General features: G+C 41.8%; 1 protein-coding gene and 1 pseudogene across 2 annotated transcripts in view; both read right to left on the bottom strand.

Moving 5' to 3' along the window:
• PRKN (parkin RBR E3 ubiquitin protein ligase) overlaps positions 1-24,608 on the bottom strand; it is a 1,623,853-nt gene that overhangs the window by 951,337 nt on the left and 647,908 nt on the right. The window lies entirely within an intron of this gene.
• Positions 805-17,165, bottom strand: LOC104846788 (Y-box-binding protein 1-like; annotated as a pseudogene).

Here is a 24,608-nt window from a genome sequence, read left to right on the forward strand (position 1 = left end):
TCAAGGTGACATCTTCGCTCTTCAACACTTTAAAGAGGCCTTTTGCATCAGATTTACCCAATGCAATGCATCTTCTGATTTCTTGACTGCTGCTTCCATGACTGTTGATTGTGGAGCCAAGTAAAATGAAATCCTTGAAAATTTCAATCTTTTCTCCATTTATCATGATGTTTCTTATTTGGTTTGGTCATGAGGACTCTTGTTTCCTTTATGTTGCGGTGTAATCCATACTGAAGGCTGTGGTCTTTGATCTTCATCAGTAAGTGTTTCAAGTCCTCTTCACTTAGTAAGAATATCATCTGCATTTTGCAGGTTGTTAATGAGTCTTCCTCCAATCCTGATGCCACGTTCTTCTTCATATAGTCCAGCTTCTCAGATTGTTTGCTCAGCATACGGATTGAATAACTATGGTGAAAGGACACAACCCTGACGCACACCTTTCCTAATATTAAAACACACAGTATCCCCTTGTTCTGTTCAAACAACTGCCTCTTGGTGTGCGAACAGGATCCTCATGAGTACAATTAACTGTTCTGGAATTCCCATTCTTCGCAGTGTTATCCATAGTTTGTTACGATCCACACAGTCAAATGCCTTAGCATAGTTAATAAAATACAGGTAGACATCTTTCTGGTATCCCCTCCTTTCAACCAGGATCCATCTCACATCATTCCTCGTTCTATTTCCCCTTCTGAATCTGGCTTGAATTTTTGGCAGCTCCCTGTTGGTATATTGCTACAACCATTTTTTAATTATCTTCAGCAAAATTTTACTTCATGTGATTTTTTTTTCAATTATTTAAGACCTTTATTAACAGGTGCTTGCAGTTTGTTGACCGTTTTGAAAAAAATCAAGTTGTAAACTTTTACTACAAATTAAAAATGAGGTTCTTAAAAATCTCAACTTGACCAGATAGGAAACAATTTAAAAACCCTTAAAGGTGTATTGAGAAAAACCAGGCTTTTTAAAAAACACATTTGTCATTACCAAAAAGAGACGTCTTTAGGTAAAAATAATAAAAACTCCATGCTGCATAGATAATGCAGATAGTTCTAGTAATCTGGTCAATGGGCAAAAAGCAAGCACTTAAGGTCTTCAGCTCCAATCTTTTGCTCATTTTTTATTGCTGGAATTTCATATCCTTCTTGTTGGATAACTAAACCGGATGATGGTAGAGATGGTACGCCGGCGTTTACTCAGCCCCGTCCTGCTCAGCCTCGGGAGCGGACGAATTCTCAGCTGGTGGATCGGCTACTCTTGTCTCTTTGCCATCTTGCGGTTTAGGGTTTTCTGGATGTCTGCATCGGTAGTTGAAGTTGCGGCGGTACCGACGTTGAGGTGGCTGCTGATCTTGGGTCTCATCTTGATTTTCCTTATCCTCTTCATTGCCGTCCTCTCTAGGCTGTCTTTGGTGAGGAGGGGCCCTGCGAAATCGCGGTCTATAACCCCGATACATATTCTGTCTCACTGGTCTACCTTGTTCTCCTGCACCCTGGTTGTCAGCACGCTCCATCACTTCTCCCTGCACAGGAGGGTTGGAATACTGTGGTTGACGCCCATAGGGCCTCCGCATGTAGTAAGGTGGGAACCGTCGCCTACGGTAGGGCCGGCGCTGCTGGGCCTGGCCTTCGGGAGCACTCTCCGACCCAGCGTTCTTTTCCCCACTCTCACTATTCTGGTAATTCTGCTGGTGACTTCGTGGACGACCCCTACGACGTGGATAACGTCTATAATGGTTACGGTCTGCTGCATATTTACTGCCTTGCACTGGAACTCCACGGGCCTGTAACTCCACCAGGGCCTGTATCTCCACCAGGGCCTGTAACTCCACCAGGGCCTGTAACATTTGCTGCCTCCGCACCCTTTTCTCCTTCGACAACATCAAACTCCAGTCTCTCCATCTCCTCCACTGCGAAGGTACTTCCTGGGGTTATTCTTCCTTATGGCAGTCTGGTGTACAAATACGTCTTCCTCGGTGTCATTCCTGTTGATGAAACCATACCCGTTTCTTACATTGAACCATTTTACTGTTCCCCAAACCTTCGTGGCGATGACCCTCTTGTCCCAGCCCAATGTGAGGCAGCCCGGGCCGCCGCTCCCTGCGCCGCTGCCCGAGGTGCCGGCCTTGGTGTCACTGCTGAGGGCGGGGGCGGCTGCTGGGCCTCGGCCTCGCTGCTCGCGGTTGCGGTGATGGTGACGGGGCCCGGCTGCGGCAGCTGCGGCTCCTCCCGGGGTGAGACGGTAACTAGGCCGGCAGCAGCGGTGGGGCTGCTCAGGGCTCTCTGGGGTCCGCTCTCCGCTCCCGCTCCCGCTCCCGATCGAACTCTTCATGTGATGTTCAAGTTTATTGTTCGATAGTTTCCACAATCTATAGGATCACCTTTTTTTGAAATAGGCACAAATATGGATCTCTTCCAGCCTGTTGGTCAGGTAGCTGTCTTCCAAATTTCTTGGCATAGAAGAGTGAGCACTTCCAGTGTTGCATCCATTTGTTGAAGAATCTCAATTGGTATTCCGTTAATTCCTGGTGCCTTGTTTTTTGTCAATGCCTTCAGTGCAGACTGGACTTCTTCCTTAGTATCAGTAGTTCTTGATCATATACTACCTCCTGAAATGGTTGAACATTGACCAACTCTTTTTGGTACAGTGACTCTGTATATTCCATCCATCTTTTCTGATTGCTTCCTTTGTTGTTTAATGTATTTGATTGCCAGGTCCTTCTTTCCAGTCTGGCTTAGTCTGGAAGGCCCACTAAAACCCGTCCATCGTTGGTGACTCTGCTGGTATTCGAAATGCCAGTGGCATAGCTTCCAAAATCACAACAACATGCAATCCACCAAAGTACGACAAATTGACAGACTCGTGATGGACTTTGCACATAGTAGTTGGCATTTATCTTATGGCACTGTCGTATTTTCCTTCATATTACCCTAACTTATTATTTTCCCATCTTTCAGTTTTAAATTCCTTGAAGGCAGGTACTGTATCCTAACCTACATCATTATTCCTTACAGCACTTATCACAGCACTTTGCACGTAGGGGAAACAAGCAAAGTACTTCACACAAACAGGAAAAATGAAATTGACTTTATTGAATGGACATTTTCATCAAGTTCATGTACTCTCTAGGAATATGATCACAATTTAAACTAGAAAACTAACTAAATTATAATCACTGGCTATACAACAGGAATCTAAGGATGCTATGAATAGTCCTTATATGGGTAAACGGATGTTGTAGGAACACTCTTATATTCAGGTTCCAGTGAGAGAGGTGAATGGTTCCTGTTATGGACTGAACTGTATCCTCCAAAATACAAGTTGAAATTCTAACCCCTATATCTATAAAGATAACTGTGTCTGGAAATAGGGATTTTTCTTTTATGTTTTTTTTTTCTTTTTTAATGTTCATGGGGTCATGCCAGTGCAGGGTGGATCCTAAACCTAATCACCTCTGAGCTACAACAAGACCAGAATAGACGCAGACACACACATGGGGGAAGACAGATCCCGTGTGAGGATCACCTATAAGCCAAGGATTACCAAGGAGCTCCTAGGAGCTCCTGGGATGACTAACAAGGAAGGAAGGACTGCCTCCTATAGCCATGTCATGAACTTGGACTTCTTGCCTCCTGAACTGTGAGGAAATAAACGTTTGTTTTTGAAAAGCACCCACTAGGTAACTGAGACAGTTCCCTAAAATCCAGTAAGACTTGCATGTCTTCCTCTTCACATGGCATCATCTTGTAGTTGAAAATAGCAACATGAGATTATAGGTCCCACAACTTGTGGTAAGAATGCACTCAGGGTTTAGATCCTTCAGAAGAAATGACGCAGCCCTCATTTGGCATCGTCTCTGACAGTGGCTATACCTGCTCCTGTCTGCACCTTTACTGTGTTTATTTGAGCACTCAGGGGCTTACTAACAAGAACCACAAGTAATAATGGCATGATAAATTAGATTATCCCAAAGTAGCTTATTATTGTTAAGAAAAAGCCATCTCTAGGAAACTAGCCTCAATTATTCTGGTACAATCCACTACAACAGATGTTCCCAATGCCCCAGAAGTTCCAAAATCAGGATATTTAACTTTTTATCCATTTTGCTAACTCTGTTACAAAGCCCTTTCGATTTTAAGGAGTGGCTAACTGTGTATATGCGTGTGAATACAATTGTCAGGTAAAATACAGTGTACCCAGTTAAACTGAATTTCAGGTGAACAGCAAGGGATATTTTTTTGTATTTCTGTTGTTGTTAGGTTATGTCAAGTCAATTTTAGACTCACAGTGACCTCATGTGACAGGGTAGGAATGCCCCATAGGGTTTCTAGGCTCTCCTCTTTACAGGAGCAGATCTCCAGGTCTTTTCTTCCACAGAACTGCTGGATGGATTTGGACCATTGATTTTTCAGTTAGCAGCCTACAAGTATATCCCAAATATTGCATCATATTAACAACATTATCTGAAATTCAAAGTTAACTGAAGTCCTGTATTTTTATTTGCTCAGTCTTAAGAACCAATATCCGAATCTCTGTAAACCTTCTATTATAACTATGGCCTATACATTGTGGCTGTTCTGTGGATGTTACATAATGTTGATGGTTAAGACTATGTAAGAGTCATATCACATATTCTTAATGCTTTCAATAGTAGTAGCAATTAACACCAAAAAGATGTTAATGAAATGATAGCTAACTACAGGGAAATGGGCTTTTCGGAGCACTGGAAAACTAGAGATTGTTCAAGAACATCTGGACAGTGACTCAGCTTTTCCCAGTGGGCCTTCTTGGTTCAGTTCAACAATTGGGGAAGCCCGATATCTGTAAATATTTTCTTGTATTAATCGAAAGTATAATACAGAGGTGGCGAACCAGAATTAAACTTTCCAATCCTAGCAAGGCTTCACATCGAGCAGGGAGTACCAAGAAAAGCAGTGAAGCCCTATCCATGTACTTCTGTCACCCGCTTCGTTTCCAATAATGTTTTATGTTCCTGGTTATCTAAATAAGGAATTTAATATAATAATATTAAAGTATTATGGTCTCCACCTCCCAATCTGAAACTCAAAAATATGCACCGTCACTTCTTGAACATTTACTAAGTGAGGGGCACCAAGTTGTTAAGAGCTTTATATTTCTTGACCGTACCTATGCTAACAATGACACCACTGGTAGATTCTATTTCTTCCCCGTGATAAAATTGAGAAAATAAATGCTTTAGAAAAACAAAAATCACATACACTGTTGAAGGAGTGTCCACTTCCAGCCAAGTTGGAGTAACAACAACAACAAAAAAAATTATCCTCCAGCCTTAAGCAACTAAAAGATGGACAATATTCATAAAACAATGGCTCCCAAGATGCTGAACCAGGCAATGAAGAACAGTGATCCTTGAAAGTCAGAAAACAAAGCAAGGGATGCAGTGATAGCCCTTGTTCACTGCGTGCTACACAACTGAGTTCAGCATGCTTTTCTGAACATGCTAATCTATCAGTTCACTAGAAAAGAATACGTGTGTGTGCATGTGTGTGTAAGTATGTGCGTCTGTGTGTGTATGTGCCACATTAGAATGAAAAAATAAAAAAAAAGGCATAAGGCATCTCACTGTCCTAAATCTTAGAAACTATCCTTTAAGATAGTGCTTCCCATCAAGCAGAGGGAACAAAAAGGACTGGGTTAAGGAAGAGGCCCCCCTGAGTAGAAGGCAGTGTCAGCATCGTACCAGCAAACAGGCCACAGGTAGTCCTACCCAAGTCAAGGTAGAGAAAGGATACATTGCTGGAACACTCGATCCTTTCTAGAGCTCTAAGGACAAGGCTGTATGAGAGTCCTCTAGCTGGGATCAAGCACCTCTGTAACAAAGCCCACAAGTCTGTCCACAAAGGCCCGGGATGGCTAGTCCATGGGTCACTCATCCATGGGACACTCTAGGGATCCCTGGGGCACCTGGATTACAGCACAGTCCTCTGAAAGGTGTGCAGGAGACAGCCCATCATGAGACAGCCCATCATGAGACGCGCTGTCCACAGCAATACATACCCTGGAAAGGCAGGGGGCGCTAAAGATCTTCATCTAATGAGGTGGAATCGCATCCTCTCAAAGGCATTCCAGGACCTTTGATTAAGTAGACAGAAAATTTTAGTAGAAATTCACTAATTCAACAAGTGTGACTGGAAAATAATTTGGAATGCATTAACTGTGTAAGATATTTCTACCTTTTATACAATATCACTAAACTTGCAAACATACATGCAACAAACATGTATACAATAAATTCCCCTAAATGCTTACCAACCATTTCAGTCAAGAAGCTTTTCTCAGAATCACCGTTCCTCTGACATGTTACTATTTCTTTTATAGCCTATCATTCCATAGAGTGAACGCCTACTTAAAATGTCTGGACTTTGCAGACAAGTCTGCCAGTGCCTCTGATTCCCTGGGTATGCCATGCTAATTTCCATATGGACGAGGCTTTCTATTTTAAAAAAAAAAAAACATGGTAATTGCATTTTCCCCATAAAGGATGCTGTTAGCCTCTATTTCTCATTAATCAAATGCAACTTGTCACACAGCCCTGAAGTGTTTTCCTAATAATTATGGCTTCTAATCAGTGTCACGTGCTGTTTCATTGTAGCAAAAAATGACACTCTTAAAACCCATAAATATCAGGAGATATACAGAGGGGGAAAAAACGATGACATGTGCTATGACTTCCAGTCAGAGAAGAACAGAAACAAAAAAGAAGAAAGTGGCTCATGCCATCCACAGATGAGCAATGAATGCACGCAGCATTGAGGGGGATGTATCTGACTCTATGGGCACAACCAGGAAGCCATTCTTTCAAAAAATAGTTTTAAGCCAAACAATTACCCACCAAAGGATCACAACCCACTGCGCTGACCTGGGCAGCCCCATGGACCTGTGGATGCCTCCATAATGCCAAGTTCAGTCCCGTAGGGCTGCCAATGGAGAACAAGGCTGGGACAGATGGAGCGGCCTGCTCACCATATCCACCTTCTGCAGCAATCCTGCCACAGCTCAGGGGGCCAGCCCATCTCCTCACCGGCACCCACAGATCAGGAGTGGGGCTCCATGTGCGTTCCCTCCATAGCTACAGGCCTTCCAGCCCAATGAAACCAACCCCACTGCCCTGGAAGAACAGCCCTTCTCAGTAGCTGATGAACAGTTAAGTACGCACACATGTGAAGGTAAAATAAACATGTGGGCAGGGAGGATTTATGAGGAAGGACATTTTGAGATGAGTAGGTTACACGAGATGGAGAAAGCATGCCCATGTAGAAACAGATGAGACATTTACGGAGTGTGGGGCACCAGCTTCTGAAAAGCTAGGTCAAATCAAGTAGAAGTGTAGTAGCTGGAATTTTTAAATCACCAAGGGAATTTGGTATTTAGTATTTATCAGAAAAGTTTCTGAGTGGCCAGTTGTACTTTTTATGTGTAGATTGTGAGTATTAGGTGTGGGAATGCCTTAATCTCTTTGTTATTCCCTATTTTGTTATACAAAATAAGGAATAAAAATGCACCACCATTTGGAACTGGGAAATTATATTTACCTTGAAATACTTATTACAATGGCATATGGCAGAAATGTTCATGAGTTATAGAACAATGGCGGGCTATGTGCCACCTAATGTTTTCTACCAAGTTTCCTAGGACATTGGACGGATGGTTGTACTAGAAAAATGGTAATATTAATTTTCATGCATAATATTACAAACTATTTCCCACGTAGTAGGCACCTCTTCTGGGAATTTCAGATCTTTACGCCAAAGATCCCAAAAAATGTAATGAAAGGTACAATGTCAAAGCCAAAATAGTCATCTTTACCATGTCTTTTTGTGGAATAGCATTATTTTGAATATAAAACCCAAACCCAGATGCCAGAAATAAACCTATAAATATATGGCCATTTGATTTTCAAGGAAGGCGCCAAAGCCACCTAAATGGGAAACAAAAAAGACAAAAAAAAAAAAAAAAAAAACACACTACATATCCATATAGGTATCCATACTCAAACTATAAATCTTCTAGAAGAAAACATTTGCTATAGATTGAATTGTGTCCCCCCAAAATGTGTACAAATTTGGCTAGGCCATGATTCCCAGCATTGTGTGATTGTCTGCCATTTGTCATCTGATGTGATTTTCCTAGGTGTTGTAAATTATACCCCTATGATGTTAATGTTTTTGTTTTATGATGTTAATGAGGTAGGTTTAGCTGCAGTTATGTTAATGAAGCAGGACTCAATCTACAAGATTAGATAGTGTTTTAAGTCAATCTCTTTTGAGATATAAAAGAGAGAAGTGAGCAGAGACGGAGGGACCTTATGCCACCAAGAAAGTAGTGCCAGGAGAAGAATATGTCCTTTGGACCTAGGGTCCCTGTGCTGAGAAGCTTCTAGTCCACACAAAGGTTGATGACTAGGACCTTCCTCCAGAGCTGACAGACAGAGAAAGCCTTCTCCTGGAGCTGACGCCTTGAATTTGGACTTCTAGCCTACTTGACCGTGAAAGAATAAGCTTCTGTTTGCTGAAGCCCTCTACTTGCAGTATTTCTGTTGTGGCAGCACTATGTAACTAATAGCATCGTTGTTGTTAGTCACCTTCAAGTTGATTCTGACTCATGGTGGCCCCATGTGTGCAGAATAGAACTGTGCTCCCGCTGTGACCTTCCAGAAGGAGACTGCCAAGCCTGTCTCCCGAGGAATCTCTTGGTGCATTTGAACTGTCAGCCTTTCGGCTGGTAGTCAAGTGCCTAACTATTTGCACCATCCAATGACTACGGAAGAAAACGTAGGAGACTACTTTATGACTTGGGATTAGAAGTTTCTTGGACATGCCAGAGAAAGCAATAGTCATTAAAATTAACAAATTCAAAATTTAAAACTTCTGCTCATCAAAAGATAATGTTAAAAAAATGAATAAAGAACCCATAGACTGTGAGCAAAATAGTCACAAAACATACATCTGACAAAAATACTGGTATCTTATATACATACGCACATATTATGTATACACACATTAGTGATATTTTGGAAAGATAAATCTTTGTAAATGAACCTAATTTAAAAGTGACCAAAAGATGTGAACATATACATCACAAAACAAAGGATATGAATTGCCACTGAACACATGAGAAAGTGCTAGTCATGAGATAAATTCAAATGAGACACAGCTACACACCAACCAGAATTAAGGAGTAACACCAGAGGCTGTGGAGTAAATGCAACGCTCCTCTGATGGTTGGTGGGAATGTAAAATGACACAGGTTCTTTAAAAAGACACCTGGCCTTTGTTATAAAATTGCACACACAACTACCCTATGCCCTAGAAATTCCACTACTAGGTATTTACCCAAGAGAAAGGGAAAAAAAAAAAAAATTCTGTCCAGAAACTACTGATATAAAAGATGTGTAAGCAGCTCTATTCATAAGAGTCAAAAACTGGAAACAGCAACAGGAGAACTGAATACTACGCAGCAATAAAAAGACATGAGTTACTGATACCCACAGCAACATAGATAACTGCCAAACATTCTGCTGAGTGAAAGAAGCCCTGTACCAAAAGGTATGGACTATATGACTCTGTGACCTAAAAATCTAGCATAGGTAAAGATAATCTATAGTGGGAAAATACCAGAAGACTCTCTGCCATCTCTGGACAGAGGGTCAGGGACAGCCAGGCAGGGCCATGAAGGAAAGGCCTGGGGGTCTGCAGAGCTCTGTATCTTGAGAGGGGCTTGGGTCATATAGGTGTACGCTTTTGCTAAAACTCAAAGCATTTCAATTGTGTACAAAATACATCTTTAAAAAAGGAACTAAAAACAAGTATTGAATTCTAGGTAATGGTTTCCATGCTGAAGTATTTAAAGATGAAGTTACCGATGTCTTTAACTTACCTTAAAATACATCAAAAATAAAAGTTACTTTAATATGCAAAAAAAGGACATGATGCTTGCTAAAGTAGAGGGTCATCGAAAAAGAGGAAGACCCTCAACAAGACAGACTGACACAGTGGCTGCAATGATGGGGTCAGGCATAACAACGATTGTTAGGATGGTGCACAGGACCAGGAACTGACTCAAAGGCACCTAACAACTACAATATAAATATATGTGTGTATATATATACACACACACACGCACACACATTTGGTGGCAGAAGGTGGCTTACTACTTCTTCTTCCCTCTGCCATATGACCTCCCTGTACTTGTTTCTTAGACAATCCTGTGTCCTTTCTTCAAAGGGAACAGGAACAGCCTTCCTTTTCTGAAAGTGAATTATATGGTGTGTTAGACTTCACATCAGCTATGTCAACAATTTCCACACCTCAGGACAGGGACTGAGAGCCTATTAAATTTCCAACTTTTTCTTGAAGCCTTGTCTCTATTCACCTTGACTACAATTAATTTCTTTTTCTGTTTTTAGTTGGCCCATCTTCACCTTCTCAAAATAAGACAGAAGGTTACTAAGGATAGAAGTGTCCATTCTAAACAAAAGAATCTGGTCACTTTGTTAATGTCATCACAGGTCATAAAACCAAGTTTCAGGTTCAGACCTGCGTATGTGATTTGCAAAAGCCTTCAAAGTGACCAGATACGCAGATGCAGAGCACGGTTCTCATCGTCTACTTTCCTTGGAGTAGTTTAATAAATGAAAAAAGTTAAGGAATAAAAGATCACCTTATAATTAGTTTTACATTGTTAGCATTTTCAACAGTGAATATCGACTATCTCTTCTTGGGAAATCTCTCTTCTTGGAGATCAATTAATATGGACCTTCTCTGACCTTGAATTTGCCTTCTGTAATGTGCTCCTACTGAAATGGAAACAACATCAACGTTAATAACGTCAGCCACTCTCTGTTTTAATGAAGTAACTTAGAATTCATAGGAAACAGCCATCTTTCACTGCAACCATACCCAGAACAGCTCTGTGTGCGAGAAGGGACGGGTTAAAATTCCCTCTCTCTTTAATAGGTCAGTTTCTGTCTTGTATGGTTATAGCTAATACGACTGTATGCTACTTTCTGGAGCTTCATGCCTGTACTAGCCATGTGCTGCATTCCATCTGCTATCCACTGCACTGGAGTGATCCAGCAAACGAGACCTAAGGCGCAGGGCACGAGGCTGGACTCAGAGTACCTCCAGCATGTAGAAGAGCCCTGGATACTGCTCAGGAGAGGCAAGGGCTGGATTCTAGTGGTCCTGATGGCAAGGAGCAGCTAGATCTTACTTCAATGCTGCTGACGTTAGCTGCCATCAAGTCAGCCCCCAACTCGTGGCGACCCCCTACACGACAGAATTAAACATGACTTCAGTTAGAAAGGGAGCACAGTTTAGAATTGATATTAATAAAAGACTTGTTAAAAAAAAAAAAAAAGAGCAAGGAGCTACTTACAAATCAAACCTCAAGAACATAAATATAAAAACCCAATAAATCTCTCACATAATCATCTTGCTCTTAAAAAAAAGAACTATGCAAACCTACAGATATGAATTAAGAAAACTAAAAATGCAAGGAAGATACTTAACACGATATCAAAGGAACGTACATAGATGCTATGAAAATAGTAGCGAAGGAGTGTGCATCAACGTGAACGAGGGGAGTCATCTGCTTCTGTAACCAGCAGGAGCAGAAAGGTTATTGCAGCCTCCTTAGAATGGAAGGCCAGACCAAGTGTGAAGGGAGAACCTCAGTGTGAACAGCTAAGTATAACCTAGGAATCCCATCTCCTGGATGCTGGAGAGCTCCTCACAAGAAGTTTCAGAATTATTTTTTTTTTAAAAAAAAAGGTTTCAAAGAGTATAAAATGGAGGAAGAGAGTAGTGGGGCACCATCACGGCTGAGGTGAGGTGATGGTGCTCTCTGGAACAAGGAAGGGAGCTGGTGGCCTTCGTGGCTTCTCTCCCTGGTGTTTACAGCAGAGATTCACAGTTTCCTAACCTGAACTCTACAGCGGACAGGTGGGAAGTGCTTGCTCCCAGTGCACTGTACCAAGGCTTCCCTAACTAGATCAACTGCTGGGCTAAATGTGCATCCATCATTTAGGGCAGAATGGCAATCAGTCAAGAGTGGAAAAGGTAAGGGAAAAATTGGCATGCTGTTGACCACGACGTACAACACTCTCAATAAAAATAGCCACTGTCCAAAAGAATCGGTTGGCACAAATATTCATCTTGTTTATTACAAGATTGTAGAGAAAGACCAGGGAATTAAAGCACGAGGCATCACCTGTGACAAGACTGCTAAACATCTGACAAAGAATAACCAGGTGGGGCAACGGCAGCATAGCTTTACAAAGAAAAGTAGAATCCTCTACGAAGAAGTAGAGTTACTGATGAGTTAACAGGACTCTGTATTAATGATATTATTCATTCATTTATTCAACCAATATTTATCAAGTACCTTGTATTGCTGGCAATGTCAATGTGCAAGGAGTTGTCCTTATTACCAGCCAATGAGTCAGCCCCCAACTCATGGCAACCCTGTGCACAATGGAACAAATGCTGCCTGATCTTGTGCCATCCTCATGGTCTCTTTCAGATCAAGTGTTGGTATCCACAGGGTTTTTATTAGCTGATTTTCAGGAGAATGCCAGACCTTTCTTCCTAGTCTCTCTTAGTCTAAAAGCTCTGCTGAAAGCCGTTCAGCATCATAATAACATGCAAGCCTCCAGTGACAGACAGGTGGTGGCTACCCATGAGGTGCAGTGGCCAGGAATGGAACCCGGGTCTCCCACATGGAAAGTGAGAATTCTACTACTGCCCCTGGTGCGAGGGTACAGCTGTGAATTGTAAACAAAGTCTCTACTGTAAAGGAATTTATATTCTAGAAGGAAGCAACAGATAACTCCAAGTAATTGACCAGATAATTTCAGCTAGTGATAACTGAAACAAAATATAAAAATATGTTAAGAAGCAACTGAAGGAGATACTTTAAAACAGGAGAACAGGAAAGGTTTCTCTGAGTAAGTGACATGAAATTTGCTAACAAATCACCACCCCCATCAGCTGCTGGCTGGATTCTGCCTCGGAGAGACCCCATGTGTGTTAGACCCAAACCTCCAACCTTCTGGTTAACGGCTGAGTGCATTACCAATTTGTACCACTCAGGGACTCCAACAGATTGACAAGAAGGTGTTTTCCATTCAAAGATCTGAGAGAAAGCTTTCTAGGCAGAGGCAAAGGGCACAGATCCTGAGGAGAGACTGAGCTTGCAAGCTTACAGAAAGAAGGCCATGTGAGGCTGGCACACAGTGAGCCAAGGAAGAACTGATACAAGATTGATTCATCCAACATAGATCTTCAGCATCTACCAAGGGTCAGGCAGTGTTCTAGGTAGTGGAGATACAGAAGCAAGCGACACGGACAAAATCCTTCCTCACGTCAATCTGACTCTCCAGTGGAATCTCTGGGGAGATAGAGAAGAAGTCAAGGGCTGGATCACATAGGTTGAGGCTTGGAGGCCACAATGAGAGTTTGACAACTTTGCAGACTGTGGCACTCTTTCAGCTGCATGCCACGTCCCTTAGCAGATCTGATTCTCTCACAGCTATCATGGACAAATCAAGACATGCTGTGAAGTTAAGAAAGTCACAGACGAATATTAAGGACATAAAGACAGATGAGATCTACCTAGACTCTGAGGCTGGCCAAGGGTTTGGGCTGGATGGAATCCATTCTTAATGAGGCAATCACCCTGTTCCTTGTTGATTCTGCTCATTAGCTGGTTTAATTTTTCATGATCTTACTATGAATATTTGCATGAGAATCAGAATGTATTTAAAGCAGGAGCAGTAATAATTTTTTTTCATTTCAGGTAGGAGCATTAAACGAAAAATTCATTCTTTCACTAATTCAAATGACATTTATTGAGATGTGTTCAAAAATGAAAGTATGTCTTTGAAGACAGAATCACTTTAAGATGGGTGCAATCTGCTCTTGCTGTTAGTAAAACTCAGGGCCATTAGAAGAAGCTGAAGTAAAATTATAATATGAAACAGAGAATAAAATATTTCCATTGGAACTAACAGTAAAGTTGCATACGCTTATTTCTTTCTCTCCTTATCATTGAGAAATCAGGTATTGTCACTTGGAAAATGGCTATATAAACTATTAAGTCTTTCTAGTTGCATGGGATAATGTTTTCATGCTAGGTACAGGAGTTAGAGAATGACCAGGTACAGTCAAAGTTGGATTTTACTATCAAAATTCAAGACAGTATACTGCTTTTCTCCCTCAAGTTTTTCTGCCTAGTACCCCATTACTAGTAATTAGAAGAACTAAATTTTGAGTTTACATTGGCTATTTGAGATTTTGCTTGCCATATGCATTGCATTAGGTATAGAACTTGTCCCTGCTTTAAAAATCCAAGGGGAATTATGACATCGGCAAGGTAAACCCAGGCATTCCATCCATCATTCTAATCTGTTTCACAAAAAAAAAAAAAAAAGAAAAGAAATCGAAGGAGTATTTGGGAAACTGAATGAGTGACAGAAAAATAGCAAGGGTACGTCAATAATAGTGATATTTCAGAGGTCCAGGAAGCAAGCAACTAATACGAACATTATCACTTCACGTCTCTAAATACGTTATTACTGCTCATGTCAGTGTAGATGATATAAATCTCAGGTACACTGAGAAGTAGCAGAAGGAAGTGATGTCTGTGACCAGACTGTATCATGTAGTGAAAAGTAGAAGCGCACCAGTTAAACAAGGGAAAAGGAAACCACCAGGCAAACAGTGTGTGTGCCCATATGGGCATGCCATATAAGAAGGAATCAACGCAAAACTGAATGAAAAGCTTAGTCTTAGCCATTATTCGGATACATAGTCCTATTTTCTTGGGCAATTCTTTTCTGACCACCCAGATTTCTAAGTCCTGTATCTGGCTGTGCTGGTTGAAAGCTTCATGAGGGTACAGAGTTACCGAGTGTTATCCAACCCGAGCTCTGCTGAGGATGTCAGCAGCCCCTCCCCCTAAGATCTGTGGTCACCTGGCAGATGGGGCTCCTTGATAACGGAATCAAGGCAGAAAAACTATTTGTCATATTTCCTTGCTTTGAATTTTTTGTTTAGAGGGAGGATTTTTTGGCACCCTGGGCTCTTAACCAAAAAGGTCAGCAGTTTGAATCCACCAGCCGCTCCTTGGAAACCCTATGAGACAGTTCTACTCTGTCCTATAGGGTCACTAGGACTCGAAATTGACTAGACGTCAAGAGGTTTTTGGTTTAATTATGTGTTTGGTCTTCTTCTTGACTTGTTCCATCAGGAGTTTGGGATTATCTCATAGATTTGTGGAGTCACTGGATGATGCACATTGTTACTGCGCTTGCTGCTAACGGAAAGGTTGGAGCTGCCAATCCACCCAGCGGTGCCTTGGAAGAAAGGCCTGGCAACCTACTTTCCAAAAATCAACCACTGAGAGCTCTATGGAGCACAATTCTACGCAGGCACACATGGGGTTGCAGTGAGTTGGAACCCACTTGACAGCACCTTCTCCTCCCCCAGAAATTTGTAAAAAGAAAAGAAACATTCCTTTCACACTGCTTCCAGCTGCTGCTGAGTGACTGCCCACCCCCCAAAGTTCTTTCCTTTCAGGCTGAGGATGAGGCCTCTGAGGAAATGGCTCTGGCCAGGGAGATGAGGTACGAGTAGAAAGTGAGGAGCCACTTATTCATCTCTCCTTACTGCTCAAAATACCCAGCATACATTTTCAACAATTGTATTTCTCTGGCTGACGAGGTGTAAGGATCCCTTTAGCTGGTGGTTTACATTTAACAACAACAAATTGGATGGTCAAAAGTAAGATCTGTTGGGCTTTGGACTTTAGCATTCATAATGATCTCCCCGCCCCCAAAGATTTCTTGATTCCCAAACTAATCATCAATGTTCCTATCCCCCATCTGTAAAATAACAAGAAGAAAGTAATGAATACAAATAAATGAAAAAAACTGCTCTTCCCATTTTGTTTATCTGATAATTCAGTGTACGGGAAAAACCTCCTTTACCCAGATTCTACAGTACAAAAATGTAAATTTACAAATCAGGAAGAATGCAAGCTTAAGTCAGAAACCCAGAATGAAGGCCTGGTTGTGCCTTTTTATTATTAGCTTGAGGACTTTGGGTAAATCATTTAATTTTTTTCTCTTTATCTATCTATCTATCTATCTATCTATCTATCTATCTATCTATCTATCTATCTATCTATCTATCTATCTATCTATCTATCTATCATCTATCATCTATCTATCTATCATCTATCTATCATCTACCTACCTATCTAATCTATCACCTATCATCTATCTATCATCTGTCTATCTATCTATCATCTATCATCTATCTATCTATCATCTGTCTATCATCTATCCACAGATCGATCGATAGATAGATACACACACACATATGGTGGTAAATATATATGTAACAGATAATTTGCCTCTCACATTCTTCACATGTACAACTCAGTAGCATTAGTTAGTGTTACCATGTTTTTCAACTCTTCGTTGTTGTTGGTGGGTGCTGTTGAGTCTGCTCTGACTCATAGCAACTCCACGTACAACAGAAAAAAACACAGCCTGTCTGCACCATCCTCACAGTCCTTGCTATGTTAGAGCCGTGGTTACAGCCACTGTGTCAACGCGCCTCATTAAGTGTCTTCTGCTTTACTTTACCAAGCACGATGTCCTTCCCTAGAGGCTGATCCCTCCTGATAACATGACCAAAGCATGTGAGATGAAGTCTTTCCATCCCTGCTTCTAAGGAGCATTCTGGCTGTACTTCTTCCAAGACATACTTGTTCATTCTTCTCAGCAGCCCATAGTATATACAATATTTTTTGGCCACACCATAATTTAAAGGCATCAGTTGTTCTTTGGTCTCCCTTATTCATTGTCCAGTTTTTGCACGCACATGTTTTTAGGTGCCACCGACTCGATTTCAACTCATAGCAACCCTACGTACAACAGAAGGAAACACTGCCTGGTCCTGCGCCATTCTGTGCAACTCCCCAGGTTTCACATAACAGCTGTAAGCATGAATCTACCAAATATTTGGTGTCCACCTTTACCTCTTGCTCTCAGCCTCTGGGTCCTTCTGAGGCATTTGGCATCTGGCATCCTTGGATTTCTTGACCGCAGCTACCATGGGCGTTGATTGTGGATGTAAATAAAATGAAATCCTTGACAACTTAAATCTTTTCTCCATTTATCATAATGTTGCTTATTGGTCCAGTTGTGAGGATTTTTGATTTCTTTAGGTTGAAGTGTCATCCATACTGAAGGCTGTGGTCTTTGATCTTCATTAGTAAGTGCTTCAAGTCCTCCTCACTTTCAGCAATCAAAATTGTGTAATCTTCATGTTGCAAGCTGTTAATGAGTCTTCCTCCAATCCTGATGCTTATGTAGTCTAGCTTCTCCGATTATTTGCTCAGCATACAGATTGACCCATTGCCATTATTCATTTCCAACTGTTCCCATCACTCATAACAGAAGCTCAGTGTCCTATAAGCAGTGACTCTCCCATTTTCCCTCCCTTTGACCCACCTCTTGTAACTACTAAAAAATTGTGGTCTTTATACACTTCCCTGCTCTAGATATTTCATATAAATGGGATTATACAATATTTGTCCCTTTGGGCTGACATATTTCAAAACACAGCATCGTGTTTTCAAGTATCAGGACTTCATTTCTTTTTGTGGCTGAATAGTATTCCATTGTATGCATGTACTACATTTTGTTTAACCATGTACCTGTTGATAAACATTTAGGCTGTTTCCATCTTTTGGCTATTGTGAATATCATTTAACATTTTTATGCCTCATTTCCTCAGCTGTGTAATGAGAGGATTAGACCAGTTGATTTCTTAGTTCGCATTTTGTTTCAAGATTCTATAATTATAAGTAAGTCATTAGGAAAGTCACAAATAAGTTTTTGTTTTTTAAAAAATAAAATCAACTAGCTCCAGTTGCTGGGATTTTATAAGATAATATCATAAATATTTTAAGATTTTTAAAAAATTGCATTACAACCTTAATGTCTAAAAAAAAAAAGAGTACTTTTGAAATATTCAGGCACAAACTATAAATGTACATTCTCTGGATTTCTTCTCTCTCTTTCCGTCATAGGGTTGGTAGAGCTGATAGGTATGGCCACACTAGATTCAAGATACATAGTGTTTTTATCAGGAAGGACTAGCCCCTGGAGAAGGACATCATGCTTGGTAAAGTAGAGGATCAGCAGAACAGAAGAAAACCCTCAAGGAAATGGATTGACACACTGGCTGCCAACAGTGGGCTCAAACATAGCCATGACTGTGAGGATGGCATAGTATCAGGCAACGTTTCATTATGTTATACGTGGAGGTTGCCAAGAGTCAGATCCATCTCAATGGCACCTAACAACAATAGCACGGTGATACATTACAGAACGGGTTGGATTAATATTTTTAATTTAAAATTTTTTGTAACCTACACTCGTTTATAGACATTAGGCCTTAAGACATACGTGGATTTCCACGATTCAGTTATTATATCTGCATTTGCTTCCAAAAATATGGAAGTTCTGTGAAATTTCTATTCCTTTTGATCTTCCATTTGGCAGCCGGCAAAAGAATGAGCAGCACTGCCATGGTTACAGAACTTGCTTGTATCTAGGAGGAAATGGGGAACAAATGGCAATAAGAAAGTTGGGGACGACACTCTGATAGCTGAGTGCAGTTAAACAAGATGAGGGAAAACAACTCTCCAACAAAATGTCCTCGAGAAGGAAAATGATTTCATCGCATGGCTGCCTACTTCGTTACAAAGTGAAACTCGCCAGGATGCATTTTTGTGGGCGCCTTCATCTTTTGCTGTACAGGAGAGCAACTCCCCAGCTTTCACATAACAGCTGTAAGCATGAATCTATCAAATATTTGGTGTCCACATTTACCTCTTACTCTCGGCCTCTAGGTCCTTCTGAGGTAAACTGCAAAATGGGGATGAAAGATTCATTTCCTGCCTCTTCCATTAGTTATTTATTTATATCGCCTCCAGGGAAGAAGACTGTGGTAAATGTGAGAGCAATTCACACATCAGTGTTTGAAGATCCCACGAACAAATGGCACTGCCACCGAAAGCATCTTCCCATAGGCACTAATTAAAAAGCAGTAAGTTCACTTGAAGGGCGTTGTTTTAGTGTTTTTTTCATCTCTCTTCCTAACAACCTCCTATTTACTTTAATTTGAGCGTGACTGCTCTCTGCCCATGAAAACACAAAGAAACAAACAAAAGAACACTAAAAAGAGGCAGAGTATAATATTAACTAACAGTTTGGAAAGGCATTATTTTAACTCAATAAAATCTGCTGCCTTCGCAGAAAACATTAAAAGTTTAGCAGGCTCTGCATCCCTGAAATTTAGATAATAGGTATTTGCAAGGACCGACGAGTGGAACCTCTGATAAATTAGCTTGGCCTCTACCTCCATGGTCATTATAAAATAGTTTTAGATGCTGGTCACAGCTAATATTGGAAACAGTTTTGGTGACACCATTTTCTGTGCTAATCATGACAAAGAAAGGGCAAAAATGCAAATGGTACGCTTTAGCTGTAGAGTGCTCTAGAACACAAGAACCCTAAATGACTGTCAGGTGTTTAATTCAAATAAAATATAGTTCAAGTTCATATGCAGTATGTTTAATAGCAAAGGGGAGGAAAAGCCATAACAAGAACATACACGAAAAAATAATGCAGTTAATTCATTCGACTAATAAATTCCTGAACATCTGCCCTGAAAGATTCTGTGTTACGACACTGGAGGATTCAGGGATGTACTGAGTATGGTTCTAGTAAGAGTTCACAACGGCCAGAGCACAGGGCACATTAAGGCTGAGTAGGTACGATTCCCCCTCCCTAACCCCTGGGCTGTCCTGGAGCTGGCAAATCCACAGGCAAGTGCTGTGCAGCTGAAATACCTCCCATGATTACATTACAACAGAGCACACTACTGATATTAAAAAAAAAAAAAAAAAAAATTTTTTTTTTTTTTTGAGGGGAAAACAGTAGGAGGGACTGTAAGAAGCTGGGAGGAGGATGGAAGGAACACGAAGAAACAGGCTAAGATTTGTCAGCCAGAAAGATGACTCTCATCCTCCAAGCTTTGGCAATGTCACCTCACAGCAGCCTTCCTGAGCACCCCATCTAAAGGGGTCCCCTATTATCCTCCACTCCAGCCCCTTGTTGCCGCCACTATCACGATGATACATTTGGTCTCCCCACTTTACATGATGTTCAGTCATCTTACCCATTTGTATACTTGTTTTGTGTTTGTCTTTCTCATAGTGTAAGCCACGTGGACTTGCGGACTAAAATACCGAAGATTCTCAATAAATATTTCTTAAATCAATAGTGATGATGATGGTGATGACAGCTTTCAGCTCTGTGGCTCATTCCATGTGTGACTCACTGTTGTAAGCATTCAACACACACCAAAAAAAAAAAAAAACCTCATTGCCATCAAGTGGATTCTGACTCATAGAGACCCTATAGGACAGAGTAGAACTGCCCCATAGGGTTTCCAAGGAGTGCCTGGTAGATTCAAACTGTTGACCTTTTGGTTAGCTGCCAAACGCTTAACCACTGCACCACCAGGGTGTCCTAACATACAGTAGTGCTCTTAATTCTCACAGTAGCTCTGAGGGGCCTTCCTCACAGGTACTGTCCCCATTTTACAAACTAAGACGCTGAAGTTCAGAGAGGTTAGAAAAGTTGCCCAGAGTTGCCCAGTAAGCAGCAGAACAGGGTGCTAAATCCAGCAGCCTGGCTCTAAAAACAAAAAAACCAAACCTGTTGCCATCGAGTCAATCCTGACTCATAGCAACCCTATAGGACAGAGTAGAACTGCCCCTTAGAGTTTCCAAGGAGCACCTGGTGGATTTGAACTACCAATCTTTTGGTTAGCAGTCATATCTCTCAACCACTGTGCCACCAGGGTTTCCAGCCTGGCTCTATATGACTCTAAATGATTGAATGACAGCTATGAAGTAGGCACTCCAGGGGGCCTGGCTAGGGAGAGGGCAGAAACGCCCCGATATGGGAGACGGGGCAGATTATTAAGAGAAAAGAGGAACATCCCACACTTTATAATTTTCCTAGATCGCCAGTGGCTGAAGTTGCCTTATCAGTAAGTGAAAATAATTTTTCTCTTTTGTTACCTGTAGTATGTCTGAGTCTGTCTTTGTGCTCCTTCCCCCAGTGTAGCCAGGGGAATCAAAAGCCCAAACTCTGGAGACAGAATGACTGGGTTTAAGTGGTGGCTCTTATGAACAGTTCTACCCTGGGTCGGTTATTGGCTTTCTTTGTTCATCAGTTTCCTCATCTGCAAAATGGGCATGAAAAAGTTCCCACCTCTAGGTCTGTAGTGAGAATTCAATGAGTTAATGCAGAGAACAATGCCTGAGACAAATGTAGCTCTTAAAACCACCCACTGAAATTCCCTGGCCTTTGGTCTAGTCTCTACTGGTCATGTTCGGCTAACCCGCATTATTGACGGATTCCGCATTCGTAAATTCGTCTACTCACTAAAACTTATCAGTAACCCCATAATCAATACTCACAGCACTTTCACTGTGATTTGTGGATATGCAAAGAGTGAGAAAAAATTTAAGTCACCTGGTGCGCGAGCACCCAGCTAAGGGCCCACAAGGTGAGGCTCCGCCTTCTTGTTCCAGCTCTCAGACTGTACACGAGTGTCCTTTTCATGGTCTCTTTAGTGCCATGCTTTATATATATATATTTTTTTTCTTGGTGATTTCACTGTTTAAAATGGCCTCCAAATGTGCTCAAGTGCTGTCCAGTGTCCTGAGCACAAGAAGACTATGATGTACTTCACAGAGAAAACACGTGTGTTAGATAAGCTTCATTCAGGCATGGGTTACACACGCTTTCGGCCGTGAGTTCAATGTTAGTGAATCAACAATATATATTACATAGGTGTCTTTAACTGGAAACACACAAAAAATAAGGTTATGTACAGATCAACTGATGAAAACATTGTGACCAGAGGCTCACAGGAACATAATCCTGCATCTCCCCTGGAAAAATGGTTCAATATTCGTGAATTCAGTGTTTGCACTGACTTTAGAGCACATGGCCACTGCAAATAATGACAGTCAAATATTTACTTTCCCAAAGTGACAGGTTCCTCTTCATGGAAACTAATTCGTGTTCTACTTGAAAGCAGAAGTAGTGAAGGAGCACAGGCAAAGTTGAGGTGTGCCAGCAATGGGCACTGCCAGCCACAGGAGATTGAACCTGGCAGCAGCATTGAAGTGCAGCATCAGGGGCTTGGCTGAGCCGAGGCCTTGAGCCCTTTTAGGGCAAATCCAGCCCAATTTCCAAATCTAAAGGTTAAGAAAGTGTTGCTGTGGGAATGCCAAGCTCAACCTCTCCAGGAACGGAGCAGAAGCCCAGGAGAGACAAACTGGGGATGAGATGAGGCCCTGGGCATGGCAGACCCCTTGGAGGTGAATGGGTTGAGGGCAAGGTAGAGGCTCATGTTGTCGTTAGGTGCCATCGAGTCAGTTCTAACTCGTAGCGACCCTATGCACAGCAGAACGAAACACCGCCTGGTTCTGTGCCATCCTCCTGATCGTTGCTGTGCTTGAGCCCACTGTTGCGGCAACTTGTTGAGGGTATTCCTCTTTTCCCTGACTCTCTACTTTAACAGACCTGATGTCTTCAGGGACTGATTCCTCCTGATAACATGTCCAAGGTACGGGAGATGAAGTCTCACCATCCTTGCTTCTAAGGAGCATTCTGGCTCTACTTCTTCCAAGACAGATTTGTTCATTCCTTTGGCAGTCCATGCTATGTTCAATATTCTTTGCCAAAAGGCTCACTTTCTCCTTTCTAAGTGACCGCTACTGGCCATTCTGCCTCTCGTTCTGTCCCACAACCCGAAGACAAAAATAGCAGACACCTTCTTACACCCTGTTGTCAAGGCACACTTTCTTAATTCCCAGCCTGCAAAACTGACCCCAACCAGCCTGTGCACTGCTCTTCCCACAAGCACTTCCCCCAAACTTAGAATTCCCCTGCGCTGGGCCCCTATCAGTGGACAGTCTCCATAGCCATCTATATCCAAATCTAGGCTACACACCTAGTAGAAGGGCTAAGACAAATATATTCAGCCAGAATGGTTAATGTTGGATAACTTGCAGTGTTGTAATAACTAAAGATCTGAAGTGACAACTCCACAAAGACAAATCAAGCCTTTCCTCCTTATGACCTTTGATGTCACTGGGCAGCCGCGTGTATCACAGGTCATTGACATTTGCAAGTAGCTATTTTGAAGCAGTTTTTTTTTTTTTTTTTAAGTAAAAAGGACAATCTGACTAAATTGTTTTGACACGGCCTTGGGGAGATTCTGGCCTACAGACACTGTGTTATTATAACCAAGTAATGTGTGAAGTCGATGCTAGCATCTTTTCCCTCACCCTCCCCTTGCACTATTCAACAAGGGAAAGAATAGGGAGTGGGGTGGTAAACCCCCAGCAGGCAAACAGCCTGGGTTCAAGTTCAGGATCTATCCCTTTCTACCCATGACTTCGGGCAAGTTAGTTTCCTCACCTACGAAATGGGAATAGCATGTTAGTTTATCGGGTTGTTGTAAGAAATAATTGAGATATGGTGTGTAAATTCCTTGGTGACAGAGTAGATGCTCAATAAGTACTAGCTATTCTTATCTCTATTAGCTATTTTCATCAATATCCATCCATGAGTTCGGGTCCCTGCACTCGGACTTAGAAATAAAGCACTCATGTTGGTAGACTTTTGAGTGTCCATTTGAGGATGGCACATATATCCTGCTTCATGCGTAATCTTCAGAAATTTGGGGAAAACGTTATGGGGAGACAACCATGGGAAATAAATATAATGAAAAATCATTGGACAAATAAATTGCATCTTCTTTTTAAGCGCATTTTATGTGTGGTTGAAAGGTAGAATTTATATAAAGATTTAAAATAGGCTTCAGAAGGGTGATAGTTCCCCCAATAGTGAATACTTACCACATAGTATTCTCTGTTACTGATGCAGGGCTGCTTGACGATTTGTTCCCTTCCCATCAGCATTCAGAAGATAAATATTTACCCACATACATTAAATAAGGGTCAGCAGAATCATGAGTCCCTGTGCCTGCCCACCCACACATACTAACACACCCATGGACACCCACCCGTGCACACTCATACACCCATGGACACCCACCTGCTCATGTTCACACACCCATGGACACCCACCCACGCATACACACAGACACCCATGGACACCCACCCGCACATACTCACACACCCACGGACACCCACCCGCACATACACGCACACCCATGGACATCCACCCACACATACTCACACACCCGTGGACACCCACCCGCACATGCTCACACACCCATGGACACCCACCCGCACATACTCACACACGCATGGGTACCCACCCACACATACTCAAACACCCATGGACACCCACCCGCACATACTCATACAACCATGGACACCCACCTGCGCATACACACCCACAGACTCCCACCTGCACATGCTCACACACCCATGGA

The sequence above is a fragment of the Loxodonta africana genome, chromosome 1 (assembly GCF_030014295.1).
Source record: "Loxodonta africana isolate mLoxAfr1 chromosome 1, mLoxAfr1.hap2, whole genome shotgun sequence".
Lineage (NCBI taxonomy): Eukaryota > Metazoa > Chordata > Mammalia > Proboscidea > Elephantidae > Loxodonta > Loxodonta africana.